Genomic DNA, 17,067 nt, shown 5'->3' with positions numbered 1-17,067 from the left:
TTTAATGCCATGTGGGCAAATTCCCAAGGATGAGGAGGTGAGGAGGATGAGGATGAAGTTCTTTTATGGGACATTTGTGGTAGTGGCTAGTAGGTAAAGGTTAATGGTTATAAGTGTTTAAGGGTTGGGGTGAGTATTGGTAAGTGTTTAGGTTAAGGAAGGTTTGTGTTTAAGGCAAATTAAGGTTCTGTGAACAGTAATTTTATTGTGAACAGTAAATTCCGGGAGGTGAACAGTAGCCCGGGAGATAGAAATCAATCAACAAATCACACAAACAACCTAGGCTCTGATACCAAATGGTGCATATCCATCAAGGCAATGCAACAATTCACAAACTCAAATCTGGAAATTAATGTTCATATGGCACAGCAGCACTTTAGCTTCTAATTTAACCAATCAAATGACCTCCAAAACATACAAAGGATAGATCATTGGAAAGGGTATTCAAAGAGCTTTCTAATGGTATATTATAGCAATCACAACTCAATCAACAAGGCATTCAAAACTTGTTTCAAAGTTTGATGGCAAAATCTAAAAATGGCAAAATTACATACTGTGAACAGTATCCGGGCATACAAAACACATTCACACTTTGGATTTCAAGGGTAACAAAAAAGTTAACCAAGGCATAAAGGAAATTTCCACCAACCTTGGGGTCTTCCTCCAAGATGAATTGGAAAAGCTACAAAGCTTTACTTGAATATTTCATTATAAAAGAAGTCTAGCCTTTTTACAAGTGAAAATCTACTTCATATACAAGTGCATATGGCGGTAAAAATTGGGCAATTAATTTGACATGGAAGCTTTGCCCTTCATTTAAGCTCAACCATTCATTTAAACTAAGGTCATACTATATTAATGGATAAACTAACAAAAGGGAACAACTTTTCCTTAAAAAGTGGAACTATGTCCACCAACTAAAGTTACTTTCTTTTTTTTTTTTTTTTTTTGGTAAGTAATTAATGATTTTTATACCAAAGACAAAATGTACATATTGGTTTATCTAGGACAATGTCCCTAGATTAAACCTAACACAAGCATACCTAGGACATGCCCCTAGGTTATGCCAACAATCATGCATGTAACACAAGAGTACAAACAAGAAGCAAATAGGCTCAAGCTAAGTACAACCAAAAACTCAAAGCTACGGATAAGGAAAGCAAACAACCAAAACTACAAGCCATACGAAATCACATAAGCATAAAACTAGCTATAAGAAAACAAGACATTACAATTCCAATATCCGGAAATCAGCAAGTTAACAAAATATGGATCTCGGCAAGTCCCATATCAATGCAATGGAGTCATTTACGGAAGATCTTTGAATGTTTGATAAGGACAATGTTCTAGCTTTCACACAATCCTTGATGGCGGCAATGATCCTTTCTTGCGGAGATTTGTTCCTACCAAAGTATACATTGTTGCGTTCAACCCATATGTAGTATAAAGTGGCACCAAAGCAAAGCTTACAAATGATGTGTAGAAGTTTATCTCCCTTCCATTTGTCGGCATAGTAGAGAACAAGAGTGCCCCAAGGAAGGGGGGAATATCAAACCAGCAAAGATTAGCAAAATGACTCCAAATGGCGGCAGAATAAGGGCATTTGAAAAAGAGATGATCCATGCTTTCCGGATCCCCATTGCAAAGACCACACATATTGCTTGGAATGATGCCGAGGTCATAAAGCTTATCTTTGGTCTTCATACCACCCTTGATCCCCATCCATGCGATGAATGAGTGCCTTGGGAAATGTCTTTTGAACCAAATGATACTATACCATGGCACTTTGGCTTTGGATCCTCTAATGCTATTCCAAGCCGATTTGATGGAGAATAAACCATTGGAGCTTGGTTTCCACCAAAGGATATCATCACCATGAGAAGGAGGAGGAATGATGGTATTTTTTAGTTCCAAAAGAGCTGTGGAATTTGTCAAAGGCCATTTCCATGCTTCTTCTTCAATCACCTCCTTTACTTTACAATACAACGGAAGTCTTGAATCATAAACGACTCTATGGCCATATTTGTCTATGAGAGGGCCTAGAGGGTGCCAATTGTCATACCAAAGGTGAGTATTCTGCCCATTACCTACAATTCTTTTGATTTTTCCCTTGATGCTTTCCCTTAGAGAAAGCAATTTTCTCCAAACCCAAGAACAATTGCTACTTGAATTAATCCCCCAAAAGCTTTTATTTCTCAAGTGATTGTCATGGATCCAATCGGCCCATAAGGAAGTTCCAGCATTTTGAAGGAGCTTCCATATATGCTTCATCATGGCAGCCTTGTTCCAAGATTTGCTTTTCATAATGCCCAATCCTCCTTCCTCCTTTGGGAGACAAATGTCATCCCAAGCAACTTTTGCCTTCTTGCTACAGGATATGTCTCCACTCCAAAGGAAATTTCTAAGGTAGCTATCAATTACCTTATGCACCTTTGTAGGGAGGATAAAAGTAGAAGACCAATATACTTGGATGCTAAAGAGGATAGCCTTGATAAGGATAAGTCTTCCAGCATAAGAAAGGAACTTGCTTTTCCAAGAAGAGATCCTTGCCACAATCTTATCAATAAGGGGTTTGCAATCATCAATCCTTAGTTTTGAAGAGATCATAGGGACACCAAGGTATTTAAAAGGGAGAGAGCCAAAATCAATGCCAAGGATTGATTTTAGGTGTTCCGCTTCAGCATTATTGACTCCCGAAAGGTAAATATTGCTCTTGGACAGATTTGATAATAGCCCGGACCAAGAGTGGAAGCAATCTAATACCTCTTTTATAAGGGATATGGAATAGACATCCGCCCTACAAAAAATCATGAGATCATCCGCAAAACATAAGTGGGTGATGTTATTCTTTTTGCACTTCCAATGATGGCTGAACTGAGCATTCTCCTTTAGGTCACTAAGCATGCAAGAGAGCACCTCCATAGCAATGACAAAAAGGTGAGGAGAGAGCGGATCCCCTTGCCTTAGCCCCCTAGTACTTTTGAAGAAGCCCACAAGTTCACCATTTAAGCCCACTGAAAACTTAGGACTAGTGATGCAACTCCTTATCCAAGTTATGAAAGTTTGCGGTATGTCAATGGTATTAAGAGCAGCAAATAAGAAATCCCAATTCAAAGAGTCATAAGCTTTCATAATATCAATCTTTATGGCACATTTCTTTTCAAGAGTGTCCTTATGGTATCCTTGCATAAGCTCTTGGCATAGAAGGATGTTTTCACCAATGCTACGGCCTCCCACAAAGGCTCCTTGAGCTTTGTTTATGAACTGCGGAAGAAGGACCTTGAGGCGGTTTGCCATGATTTTAGTGATGCATTTGTACATTGTATTGCAGCAAGCAATAGGTCTGAAATCCTTGCAAAAAGTAGGGTTAGCAACTTTAGGAACAAGAGCAAGAATAGTGCAATTTACCTCTTTTAAAAGGTGGCCTGTTTTGAAGAAGTGTTTGATGGCCCTTATAATATCATCACCAATGATGTTCCATGCCGACTTGAAAAAACATGCACCATATCCATCCGGACCCGGAGCCTTGTTATTATCCATGGCAAAGATGGTTTCTTTGATTTCCTCCGCTGAAACTTCTTTGATAAGCATTCCTTTTTCCTCATCACCAAGCCGGAATTTGACTACCTTTTTGAGCTGCTCAAGGTTCACATTTGAATGCTCCTTTACATTTAGGAAAGATTTGAAGTGATCTACAAATTCCGCCTTCACCTCCTCCATGCCATAAACAAAGGTGCCATTCTCCCTTTGGATCCCATATATAGAGTTTCTATTTCTTCTGCCTTTAATGCTTTTGAAGAAATATTTAGTGTTTTGATCACCTTCCTTAAGCCAATGGACTCTTGATTTTTGTCTAGCCAAAGATTCCTCAGCTAAAGAGATGGATCTATAGCATTCTAGACTTATTTTTTCCTCCCTAGCAAGATCCTCATCCAAGGGGTTTCTCCGGAGAAGCTCTTGGACATTTTCAAGTTGCTTTCTAGCTTCTAAAACTCTTTCGGATATGTGACCAAAATGCTCCTTATTGAACTTCCTTAATTCAATTTTCAGTTTTTTAAGTTTGCTTGTCACATTGAACATGGGGCTGCCTTGTGCTTCTTGGTTCCAAACTTGAGCAACAACATTGAGAAAGTTTTCATGGTGAGTCCACATATTGTAGAATTTGAATGGAACTTTCCTACTATCCTCAATGGCACCAATTCTCACCAAACATGGAGAATGATCGGAAATGGAGGGGTTGAAGAATTGAGCCATGGCATTAGGGAATATATCTTTCCAAGAATCATTGATAAGAGCCCTATCAAGTTTGCATGCAATCCTTCTCCCTCCTTCACTACAATTGCTCCAAGTTAGGAGATGACCCATGTACCTTAGATCATCCAATTCAGCATCTCTCATACAATTACTAAGGTCCTCACAGTAGGAATTTCCCCAAGCAGCCCCCCCAATCTTTTCTAGTGGGTGTTTGATGGTGTTGAAATCTCCCATTATGATCCAAGGTGAATTTTGCATCATATGGGCTAGATTTATGAGATTACACCAAAGAACCTTCCTCTCCATAGGATTATTGCTGCCATAGACTATTGTCAAGCCAATGCTAGAGTTCTCCTTTACAAGCTTTACATCACAATGCATATATTGGCTATCTTCCGCAATAACATTAAGTCTAATAGTAGCTTTATTCCAACCAATCAAAATTCTGCCTATAGAACCATTATTCACATTACTACAATGCTCCCAACCTTCCCAAATGCTAGAACACACTCTATTGATATTAGTACTTCGAACTTTTGTTTCAAGGATGGACATAACATCAATCTTATTTTGCAAAATAAATCTACTAACCTCCTTTTGCTTAATAGGAGCATTAAGGCCCCTAATATTCCAGCAGGCTATATTGGTCATTTGATGGAATTGATGGGGGAAGCACTTCGCTTTTGCTTCATTAATCTCCTCCGTTGAGTTTTGCTAAGAGTGTCACCTTTCTCCCTTATGAAATCCACCTCATCAACCATAATTTTGCCTCCAAAGTGACTAATTGCTGGAGATTCACAATGTTCCAGGTCTGAATTACCCTCTTTAGAGAGAATTCCCCCCACCTTTTCCACCTTTGAAGGTTCGGCCACAATTGGTGTCATAGTGCTAGAAGAGGCACCACTAACAGATTCCACTCTATTTGAAGGGCCTAACTCCTCATATGTTTTATCTACCAATGTATTCTCCCCTTCGGTTTGAGTTTCATTAGTCACAATGTTTTCATTGCTTGCTAAGGCAGCAAACTTGTTTTTATTCATAATCCCCATACTATTGACAAGAGTTTCCTTCCCCTCCTTCACATTACTAGGGAACATTGAGTTTAGTCGCCCATTCCCCTTGCTGTTCCTAGCCGTATGCTGAATTTCAGAAGTAACCATCCCCACTTTTGTATCCGAAGCCTCCTCCATGTTATTCACCTTTTTTCCTTTATGTGAAACATGTTTTCCTCTTCCAGCTTCTCCTCTTTCACTTCTCCTTTTACACTCTTCATTTCCATGGCCAAATATATTACACAAGCTGCATTTGACAGGTTTCCATGCATACTCCAGCCGAATTTCAACTCTTTCTTTTGATGGAAGCACAAGCTCCAACTTCTCCGGGAAATCATGGTTTACATTGATCTCCACACAAATACGGGCATACTCCAATCTACTACCTTCCTCCGTGACAGAATCGACATAGAGGGGTCGGCCTAGGACACTTGCAATATGGCTAAAACCCTTTAAGCTCCAATATTCCAGGGGAACACCATAAAATTTTATCCATACCGCAATCTTTTTTATGTTTTCCGCCACCATTGAGAGGTTCTTTTCCCATCTTCTTACAAAAAGGGGCTGCCCACCTATCATCCATGATTCCTCTTCCAGAACTTTCAACATACCTTCCTCATCCTTGAATTTCAGGAGATAAACTCCCATTCCAGTAGATATAAAGTCAATAAGCCCAAAGTTGGACCAATGACGGAAAGCATACCTTTTCACAAGGAGGAACGGCATTCTTCTTCCAATGAAAAAACCAATAGCACACCTCTCCCATCTCTTTGCACCATCATCCGCAACTTCAGGGGGAGGAGAAATGGAGTATTTCCCTCCATCCATGCTATCCGAGGGAGGAAAGTATTCAAGCTTAAGGTTTGAATTTTGTTTCGCCTTGAATAGAACATTCCAAGGGCGTTTACCATCATTCACCGGAGCTGGGGAGGTGGATGCCGGAATAGAGGAATTTTCGGTGAGCACAGGAGCAGAACCTTTAACGCAAGACTCTTTTAAGGAGGGAAAAGAGGAATTTTCAGAAGCATTACTAGACATGTGAGAAAGGCTCTCATGATGGTTCAAGCAAGAGGAAACGTGAGAGGGTAAGGAGCTTTCCTTTTTAGACATAACTTTGACAGCCAATGGGAGACAAGAAGAAAGCACAGCAGTCTAAATTCACCAAAAATGGCAAAGACCACTCTGAAACAAGAAAGAAGGACTGCTGTAAACACCAAAAAGGAAAGAAACACCACAGAGGAAAGAGAAAGCTGAAATTTTGAATTTGAACACTGAAAATGAGTAAACCGCCAAGAGGATGAACAAAGAAATTTCCGGAGGACCAAGATAAACAACCAGAAGATGCAAAAAGTATAGAAATGATAAGAACAAGCTGGACCGAAACTGAAAACTAAATGCAAGGACACAAAACAGAAGAGACTACAAACTAGATTAGGAAAACAAAAACCGAGAGGGTGGAAGCAAGGAGAGGACTGCCATGAAAGGAGGAAAACCGGTGACCAAGGGGTCTCCGGGCTGGAGGTTGTGCCGGAAGGGACACCAACCAGTGGAGGAAGAAGGTGGCAGATTGAAAGTTAACAAAAGGTGGTAGAGATCCTAGAGAGAAGGGAGAGCATTTTCTCTCTCTTTGTTTCCTTGGGTACTTCTAAGGATTAGCTGTTGAGTTTGCTCTACTACAGTCCTCCGCTCTTAAAGTTACTTTCTTCCCATTTAGTTGTAATCCAACTAAATGGGCTTCATGGCATCTTGGGCTCCATTTAAGTGATGGAGGGCTGCCTCATCTACTTGGGCTTCAAGTGGGCTTGTAGTTGGCTTCTTGGACTGATTTAAGTTGCTATTTCATTAAGGCCTTGGATGCAAGTAATGAGATTGCACCCAAAAGTAAAGTTGGGCCAATGTGGAAAAAGCAATGAATCTTTGGGCTTGCATGGAGCTAATTCTTCATTCTCAATGGTGGCTTGAGCCAAATGGAGACTTGATAAAGACTTGGAAGCTAGGGTTGGAGAGGTAGCCGAAAATACATCATGGTGGAGTTGCAACCATATTACACTTTTGAAGATGTGTGTAAGTTGGCTATTGAAGTGGAGAAGCAAAGGAATGTCATGAAGCCCATGGTTTCCAAGTCATTCTCCAAAGGGACATTACTTAACAAAATTACATCTTTTACCAAGGGAACTACCTTCCATAAAAGTTCGCCATCCTACACAAATGATGCTGGCTCTTCTTCCAAGGAAAAAGTTAAGGAAAAAGAGGTAGAACTGACGAAGGACAAGCCTAATATGGTGAATACCAACCTCTCCAAAAAAAAAGTGCTTTAACTGCCACCCTTATCACAACCCCAAACTTCAACACAAAGCCAAATACCCCGCCCGCCCGCCCTCACCTCACCCAACCCCACTACATCACCCAAGAAGACATATTAGACCTTCCTCTCCCCCTCTTAGACATAATAGGGAGGAATTGATGCTTCATGATAATTCAAGTGAAGAAGAACAAGAGAAGGCACCTAGGAGAAATAAGGATGATGATAGGGGATTGAAAATTGAAATTCCAAAATTTGAAGGGAGCATGAGTCTGGATGATTTTGTTGATTGGTTACATGCTATAAAGAGAGTTTCTGAATATAAAGGCTATTCAAATGAGAAGAAATGTAAGATTGCCATCTTGAAATTCAAGGATTATCCATCCTTGTGGTGGGAAAATCTCAAGAAGCAAAGGGAAAGGGACGGTAGAGAGAGAGCGAGATCTTGGGAGAAACTAAAGAAGCTTATAAAGAGAAGATTCCTCTCAAACAACCATAAACAAGATCTTTACCTCAAGCTACACACCCTTAAGCAAGGAAGTGATGGAGTTGAGCATTACATAATGGAGTTTGAGAAGCTATTAATGAGGAGTGAGCTGTCTAATATAACCCTTGCTGATCAACATGTTCTTTTAATTACCTCCACCTTCCGTCACTCCCTACCTAGTTGGTGGCCTTTCAGGTACCAACTTTCCGGTCCAGTGACCCTCTGGTCACCGACTCTTTCAACCTTTCTTGGGTCCCTTCAATCAAGCTCTCGATCTTCTTCATTGGCATTAGTTTTAGTGTTTCCAGTATTTATTTCCCTACCTAGATCATTCATGTTTCCTTCATATCTATTTTTAGCTTCTTATCTGCCATTTCTTTCCAGTTTTCCGTTCAAGGTTTGCATTGTTTCTGGTAATCTACTTTGTTCAGGTTCTCTTGTTCTGCCATTTCTTACGGCGGTTTATTTTGTTGTGTTGACGTTGTCTTTGTTTTCTGCCATTAAAATTCAAATTTCTGTTGTGCTCTGTGGGTTTTCATGCATTTTCCCTTTTGGTGTAAGTAGCAGTTCATCCTTTCCGTGGACAGTATTTTCTTTTCTTTATTTGGTGGTGCATAGGATGTTGTGCCCTGGTTTGCACTACTCTTGCAGGTTGAATTTCCGCCTTTTCTTGCTGAGTCTTTGACTAAAGAAAGTGTGTTTTTTATATTCCCATGCAACGTTCCTCTCATATGCTTGAAACTTTCTTGCACCAAAATAGTAAGGTTTCTTCTGTCATGGGAAAGGCGTCTGAATTTGCTCCAATTTTGGCTAAGCTTGCGGAAATGGCTAGAGAGGGGGAAAAGAAGGTTTCATGGAACTCTCTTTTCACCCCTAAGAAATCAAATGTAAAGCTGGAGTTCTTTGAACCAAAAGGGAGAGATACTTTGGGGCGTATATGTGTTGCACCTCCTCAAGAAGTTGATGAGCAAGGTGCAATCAAATGGAGAACATGTGCAGTACGATTCTTTCTTGGCAAAAGGCTGCCATTCTTGACTGTCAAGAGATCTCTGGGGAAGATTTGGACTTCCTATGGCCTCATAGACGTTATGACTTCACGCCAAGGTGTTTTTATCCTTAAGTTTCAAGACCTTGATGGAGTTACTAGAGTCATGGAAGAGGGACAATTAACCATAGCAGGACAGCCGTTTCTTGTTAGGAAATGGACCACAAACATCCCTATGTTGATTAATGATGTCAAGAAGGTGGTTATTTGGGTTAGAATGTATGGCATTCCCCTTGAGTTTTGGACTCCGAAAGGCCTTAGTTACATAGCAAGTGCTATTGGAAATCCTCTTTATGTGGATTCCATCACTGAAGAAGGGACAAGATTGGATTATGCAAGAATTTGTATTGAGATCAAGGTGGATGCAGAGTGCCTTGATTCTATTTGCTTAGCTTTGTCGAATGGAGAATGCATGGTAATCAATGTAGAATATAGTTGGAAACCTATTAAATGCAATGGATGTCAATGTTTTGGACACTCCACAACAAATTGCACCTTAGCAACAAAGCTATGAGATGACTAAACATAATGGAAAATATTGAAGGATGGGGCTAGAATTGTGTTACCAAGGAAACTAAATGGGAAAGACAAAATGATGCAAGAAGCCAAAGGCTATGACAAGAAGACTAAAGTTAAAATGGTGGAGATGCAAAAACCTTTGGTAAAGAATGTGTTAACTCATAAGAGTAATAGATTCCCTGCATTAGCTATTAAGGAGTCCCAAAAACTAGATAAAGTGAGTATAATGTTGAATGAGGAGGAGAAACATGAGAGCTTCACTAGTGTTGCAAAAACAGAAGGAAAGAAGTATGTAAGTAAAGCTAGCACATTGAAGGAGACTTGTCTTTCCACGGCAGCAAGTGAAAGTGTTCAAGAGAATGATGAAACTTCCATAAACACTATTAAAAATATAAGTGTTGTGGAGGATATGGATCAAGAAGCCTCTCCAGCAATGGTTCCTTTTGGTGGAAAACTTAAGGTGGATGAGATGGATTTTAGGAAGGAGGATGCTGACTTGAAGAGCGGGAACTTGGGGAAGAAATTGGCAAAACAGAAGAAAGCAAACTCTCCTCTCCCTTCATCCAAATGACCAAATTTGCATGCTAGAATATTAGGGGCCTTAATGCTCCTATCAAGCAAAAGGAGATTAGACACTTCATTTTTCAGAATAATATTGCTTTCTTCCATAAACACTATTAAAAATATAAGTGTTGTGGAGGATATGGATCAAGAAGCCTCTCCAGCAATGGTTCCTTTTGGTGGAAAACTTAAGGTGGATGAGATGGATTTTAGGAAGGAGGATGCTGACTTGAAGAGCGGGAACTTGGGGAAGAAATTGGCAAAACAGAAGAAAGCAAACTCTCCTCTCCCTTCATCCAAATGACCAAATTTGCATGCTAGAATATTAGGGGCCTTAATGCTCCTATCAAGCAAAAGGAGATTAGACACTTAGCATAAAGGTCAAAATAAAAACTTTTCTCTCTCTAAGCAAAATGCTCTCCCTTCTCTCTAAAACTTTTACTCTTTTGTTTCTTTGAATCCATTCACTTCCGTCAACCTCTACCTTGGTTGCAAACCTCTCCGGTCACAACCTCCTCACCGGAGACCCCACTGGTCGCCGGCGCCTTCTCATATGGAGTCTCTCCTCTGTTTTCTCTGTTCGGTCCTCTTTCCATTTAGCCATTAGTTTTTTCCTCAGTTTGTGTTTTCATTTCTTAGTTGTCTTTGTTTAATCCATGTTTTAAGCTACTGCCGTGTTCCAGTGTTCTTTGTTATTATCCTCAGCTTGTAGTTCCTTCTTCTTCATTGTGTTGTTCTTGGAGCGCTATTTCAAATTTCAAATTTGGTTGTGTTGTGTGTTTTAATGCTACTTTCCTCTTTGGTGTAAGTAGCAGGTTGCTTTCCGTGGGCAGAAAACTTTTTCCTTATTTAGAGTGCGTTGGCTGTTGTGTTTCTTCTACTTGCAGTTCTTTCTTGAATATCGCATAGTTTATTTTCCCATGCAACGTCCATCTCTCTTGGCTGCAAATCCTTTACTCCAAATTAGTAAGGATACTCCTGCTATGAGGAAGGCGTCTGATTCTGGCCCTATATTGGTGGAGCATGCGGAAGGTGTTGGAAAGGTGGTGAAGAGGGCTCCTTGGAACTCTCTCTTCACCCCTAAAAAATCTAATACAAAGCTGGAGTTTTTTGAGCCAAAAGGGAAGGACTCTAAAGGGCGAATTTGTGTGGCACCACCTCAAGAAGTTGCTGAGCAAGGTGCAACCAAATGGAGTACATGCGCTGTAGGTTTTTTCCTTGGCAAAAGGCCTCCATTCTTGACGGTTAAGAGAACTTTGGAGAAGATATGGACTACTTATGGCCTCATAGATGTGATGACTTCGGGGCAAGGTGTGATTATTCTGAAATTTCAAGATAATGAGGGAGCTTCAAGAGCTGTGGAAGAGGGACAACTTACCATTCAAGGACAGCCCTTTCTCATTCGGAAATGGACTACAAGCCTCCCTATGCTGATTAATGATGTTAAGAAGGTGGCTATATGGGTTAAAATGTATGGCATTCCCCTTGAGTTCTGGACTCCGAAAGGACTTAGTTACGTAGCAAGCGCAATCGGAAATCCTCTTTATATGGATTCCATTACTGAAGAAGGGATTAGATTGGAATATGCTAGAGTGTGTATTGAGATAGAGGTGGATTCGGAATGCCCCGAGGATATTAGCTTAACGTTGCCAAATGGAGAAACCATGGTAATTACGGTGGAATATGCATGGAAACCTATAAAATGCAATGGATGCAAATGTTTTGGCCACTCCACAGCTAGTTGCTCTTTAGCTTCCAAACAAGGTAATGATATAAGTTCTCGCAATTCTTCGAAGAAGATGGATGGATTTGTGATGCCTACAAGACAGCATGGGAAAGATAAAATGGCCCAAGCAACAAGAGGCTATGTCAAGAATACCATAGACAAAGTGGGGGAGTTGCAAAAAACTATGGGAAAAAATGAACTAGCACATAAAAGCAATAGATTTTCTGCTTTGGCTATCAACGACTTTCAAGAGCTGGAGAAAGTCCAAATAAAACCGAATCAGCAAGGAACACATGGGAACACCCTGGGTGATGCAATTGTGGAAGGAAAGAGGTATGAAAGTGAAGCTAGCACATCGAAAGAGCCGTGTCCACTAGTAGCATCTAGTGTGAGTGCTCGGGAGAGTGAAGTATCTCCTATACACACAATTCTGAAGCTGAGTGTTACAGAGAATATGGAACAAGAGGATTCTCCGGCTATGGTTCCGTTTGGTGGAAAGCTTAAGGTGGATGAGATGGACTTTAGGAAGGAGGATGCTGATTTGAAGAGTAGGAACTTGGGGAAGAAATCGGCAAAGCAAAGGAAAGCTAATTCCCCATCCCACCCTTCTAAATGACTAAATTAGCTTGCTGGAACATTAGGGGCCTTAATGCTCCTATCAAGCAAAGGGAGGTTAGACATTTTATTCTTCAGAATAATATTGAATTTATGGCTATGTTAGAAACTAAAGTAGTGCCTCATAATATTCAAAGAGTGACAAATAATATTATGAGAGATTGGGAGTATGACAATAATAATGATGTACGCTCTAATGGGAGAATATGGGTAGGATGGAATAAGGAAGTAATCAGGGTAGACATTAAAGAAAAAACTCCCCAATTCATTCATCTTGATGCTTGGCTAGTAAAGGAGAAAACCTATGTGGCGTTAACTATTGTGTATGGGTTTAACCAACCTTTGGAGAGGAAAACTCTTTGGAGGGATTTAATCAAACACTCAAATCAGATGGGAAGTAGACCTTGGCTAATCATGGGTGATTTCAATTCCATTAGAGGTCCAAATGAAAAAATAGGAGGGGCTGTGTGGGGAGATACTTATTGTGATGATTTAAATAATTGTTGTAGAGAGGCAAATCTAGATGACTTGAGGTATATGGGGAACCATCTCACTTGGAGTAATTCAAGTGAAGGGCAAAGGAGAATAGCATGTAAATTGGATAGAGCTCTTGTTAATGAATATTGGAGTGATGTTTTTGTGGATTCTTTTGCTAGTTTTCTCAATCCTTCCATTTCAGATCATTCTCCTTGTGTGGTGAATTGTGGGGGTGGAGAGGAGAGGAGAAAGATCCCATTCAAGTTCTACAACATGTGGGTGAATCATGAAAGCTTTCTCAATGTTGTTAAGGAGGCTTGGAAAGAGGATTTTGAGGGCAATCCTATGTTCAATCTTGTCAACAAACTCAAGAGATTAAAAGGTGCTTTGAGGGAGTTAAATAAGAATGGCTTTTGGAATATTTCCGAAAAGGTGTTGGAGGCTAAGTATAATCTGGAAAATGCTCAAAATAGGCTCCAAACTTGCCCTCTTGATGAGGACTTAGCTAAGGAAGAAAAATCATGGCTGGAGAACTATAGAAGACTTAGTGAAGCTGAAGAAGCCTTGGCACGACAAAAAGCAAAGGTCCATTGGCTACAAGAAGGGGATCAAAATACCAAGTACTTCTTCAAATGTATTAAGGCAAGAAGGAGTAGAAATTCTATAAAGGGAGTGAGCCGTGAAGATGGGACATTTGTTAGTGATATGGGAGAAGTCAAAAAGGAGTTTGTAAGCTATTTCAAGAAGGTTCTCAACTCCACGGATTCTTGCAAATCAAGCCTTGAAGAAATTCAAAAGTTGGTTAAGTTTCGTATGGTGCAGCAAGATAAGGAGATGATGATCAAGGAAGTGGGGGAGGAGGAAATCAAATCCACCATATTTGCAATGGACAACAATAAGGCTCCGGGGCCGGATGGTTATGGGGCTTTCTTCTTTAAGGCAGCTTGGGAGATTGTGGGGAGTGATGTGATCAAAGCAATTAAGCATTTCTTCTCCACGGGACATATCCTTAAAGAGGTGAATTGCACTATCCTTGCTCTTGTACCTAAGGTGGCTAACTCTTCTATGTGCAAAGACTATAGACCTATAGCTTGCTGCAATACCATCTACAAATGTATCTCCAAGATCCTTGCAAACCGGCTCAAAGTTATTCTCCCTAACTTCATAGATAAAGCTCAAGGAGCTTTTGTGGGTGGAAGGAATATTGGAGAAAACATCATGTTGTGCCAAGATCTTATGCATAACTTTCACAAAATGAGCAAAAATAAGAAATGCGCTATGAAGATTGATCTCTTGAAGGCATATGACATGGTACATTGGGACTTCATTCTTGGTATTCTTGGAGCAATTGGTATTCCGGAGGAATTTATAGGCTGGATTGAGAGTTGTATTACAACTCCTTCGTTCTCCTTGGGGATCAATGGTGAATTAGTTGGTTTTTTCAAGAGTTCTCATGGTTTAAGGCAAGGGGACCCTATATCCCCTTACCTATTTGTTATGGCTATGGAAATACTTTCATGTATGCTTAGGGAATTAAAGAACCAACCTTCTTTTGGACATTATTGGAAATGCAAGGAAAACAACATAACACATCTTTGCTTTGCCGATGATCTTATTTTGTTTTGTAGGGCGGATTATGCTTCCATCTCCCTCATGGAAAAGTCTCTAATCCTCTTCCACAAATGGTCCGGGCTCAAAATGAATTGCAATAAAAGCAATATATTCCTCTCCGGTGTATCCCAAGAAGAGAAGAACCAACTCACGGCTAAAATCAATATGAAGGTGGGAGAGCTGCCATTCAAGTACTTAGGTGTGCCAATAACGTCATCAAAACTCAAGAGTTGTGATTGCAAGATGCTAGTTCAAAAGATTGTTGGGTGAATCACCTCATGGCGTAGCAAATTTTTATCTTATGCGGGGAGGCTCATACTTATCAAGGCAGTCCTCTTTAGCATTCAAGTGTATTGGTCATCTTTGTTTATTCTCCCATCATGTGTCCACAAGGAGATAGATGGAATCTTGAGGAACTTCCTTTGGAGTGGTGCTTCCATGGATGGTAAGAAGGCCAAGGTTGCTTGGGATGAGGTATGTGTTCCTAAAATGGAAGGAGGCTTAGGTATTATGAGGAGCAAAACTTGGAACAAAGCTGCTATATTAAAGAATATATGGAAGATTCTCATGGATAAGAGGCATTCTCTTTGGGTGGAATGGGTTAAAACCAACAAGCTAAGAGGAAAGTGTTTTTGGGTAATAAAGCCAAATAATGAGAGTTCATGGGTTTGGAGGAAGATTCTAGGCCTAGGGACACTAATGAAGCCCAAAGTTAAGAAGATCATTGACAATGGGGAAAACACATTTCTTTGGCATGACAATTGGCATCCCCATGGACCGTTGTTGGATAAATATGGACCTAGGATCACTTATGATTCGGGTATTCCTATGAATGCACTTGTAAAGGATGTGGTTGAGGAGAATCGGTGGAAATGGCCTATGGCAAACTCTTGTCACCTTATGGAAATAAAGGATAATCTCCCTTGCTGCCCCATTGGTGGAGAGGACTCATTAATTTGGTCCCCCAAATCTAGCGGCATTTTCTCCATCAAATCGGCTTGGGAGGTTATTCAGGTTAGGAAGGAGAAGGTTTCTTGGCACAAGCTTGTATGGTTTAAAAGGCACTTTCTAAGACACTCCTTTATAGTTTGGTTGGGTATTAAAGGTAAAATTATGACAAAGGATAAATTATTGAGATATGGTGTTATAACTCACAATTCTTGCCCTTTGTGCAATGAGGAGCCGGAATGCATGGATCATCTCTTCTTTAGGTGTGTATTTAGCGCCCAAATCTGGAATGAAGTGCTACAACTTTGTAATCAACACTTCAATCTCATGTCGTGGACCAATTTGATTGAGGAATTGGCTAGCAATTGGAAGGAAGACAATTTCAAGAATATTGTGAATAAGGTGTGTTTTGGTGCAACCATTTATCACATTTGGAAGGCTAGGAATGATATTTGTTTCGGAAGAGGAGGTGTGCCAAAGGAGAGAGTCATAATTCTTATTAAAGATTGTGTTAGAGTAAGGACAAGTTGTTTGAAGAGAGTGATTAAGTCTAGTGAGAATGTGTCAATTGCAAATAATTGGGGTGTCTCTAATTCAATATTTGAGTAGGCAAAGTATGGTGTTTTCATTTTGTGATTGATTGTGAGTTGTATGCTTGGATCAATGAGATCCTTTGTTTGTTTTAGCGCTTTCGTTTTTGTGATGGCATGACCTAGGGCATGTCCTAGGAATGCTTGTGTAAAGCTTAGCTAGGGGTTTGTCCTAGATAAGCATTTGTATATTCTTTATTTGGTATAAATTCATTATTACTTACCAAAAAAAAAAAAGATTAGACACTTCATTTTTCAGAATAATATTGATTTCATGGGTGTGCTAGAGACTAAAGTAGGGACTCATAATTTAACTAGAGTGACTCGTAATATTTGGAAGGGTTGGGAGTATGACAACAATAATGTGGTTTTCCCCAATGGGAGAATTTGGGTAGGTTGGAATAGGGCTGGATTCGAGCTAAGCCGAGCTCAAGCTCGGCTTGATTCATATATGGGCGGCTCAAGTTCAGCTCGAGCTTGGCTAAGGCCAGCTCGTTTCGGGCTCGAGTTCGGCTCGGCTCATTTTTCGTTATCAAAACGACATCGTTTTTAATATGTATTGATTAGAACGACGTCGTTTTGTATAAAAATTAAAAAAAAAATCTATTCAGCCAGCTCGAGCTCGGCCAAGCCCAGCTCGTTTCAGGCTCGACCGAGCCGAGCTCGAGCTCGCTCGGCTCGAGTCCAGCCCTAGGTTGGAATAAGGAAGCTATCAGAATAGACATTAAAGAGAAGGCCCCCCAATTCATTCATGTTGAGGCTTGGCTAGTAAAGGAGAATACTCATATGGCTATATCCATAGTGTATAGATTCAATCAACTGTTAGATAGGAAAAGTCTTTGGAGGGAAATTGTTAAGCACTCAAATCAGATGGGTAGAA

This window comes from Mangifera indica, chromosome 18 (assembly GCF_011075055.1).
Source record: "Mangifera indica cultivar Alphonso chromosome 18, CATAS_Mindica_2.1, whole genome shotgun sequence".
Taxonomy (NCBI): Eukaryota; Viridiplantae; Streptophyta; class Magnoliopsida; order Sapindales; family Anacardiaceae; genus Mangifera; species Mangifera indica.
The sequence above is the reverse complement of the archived record's forward strand: the minus strand, read 5'-3'. Positions refer to the sequence as shown.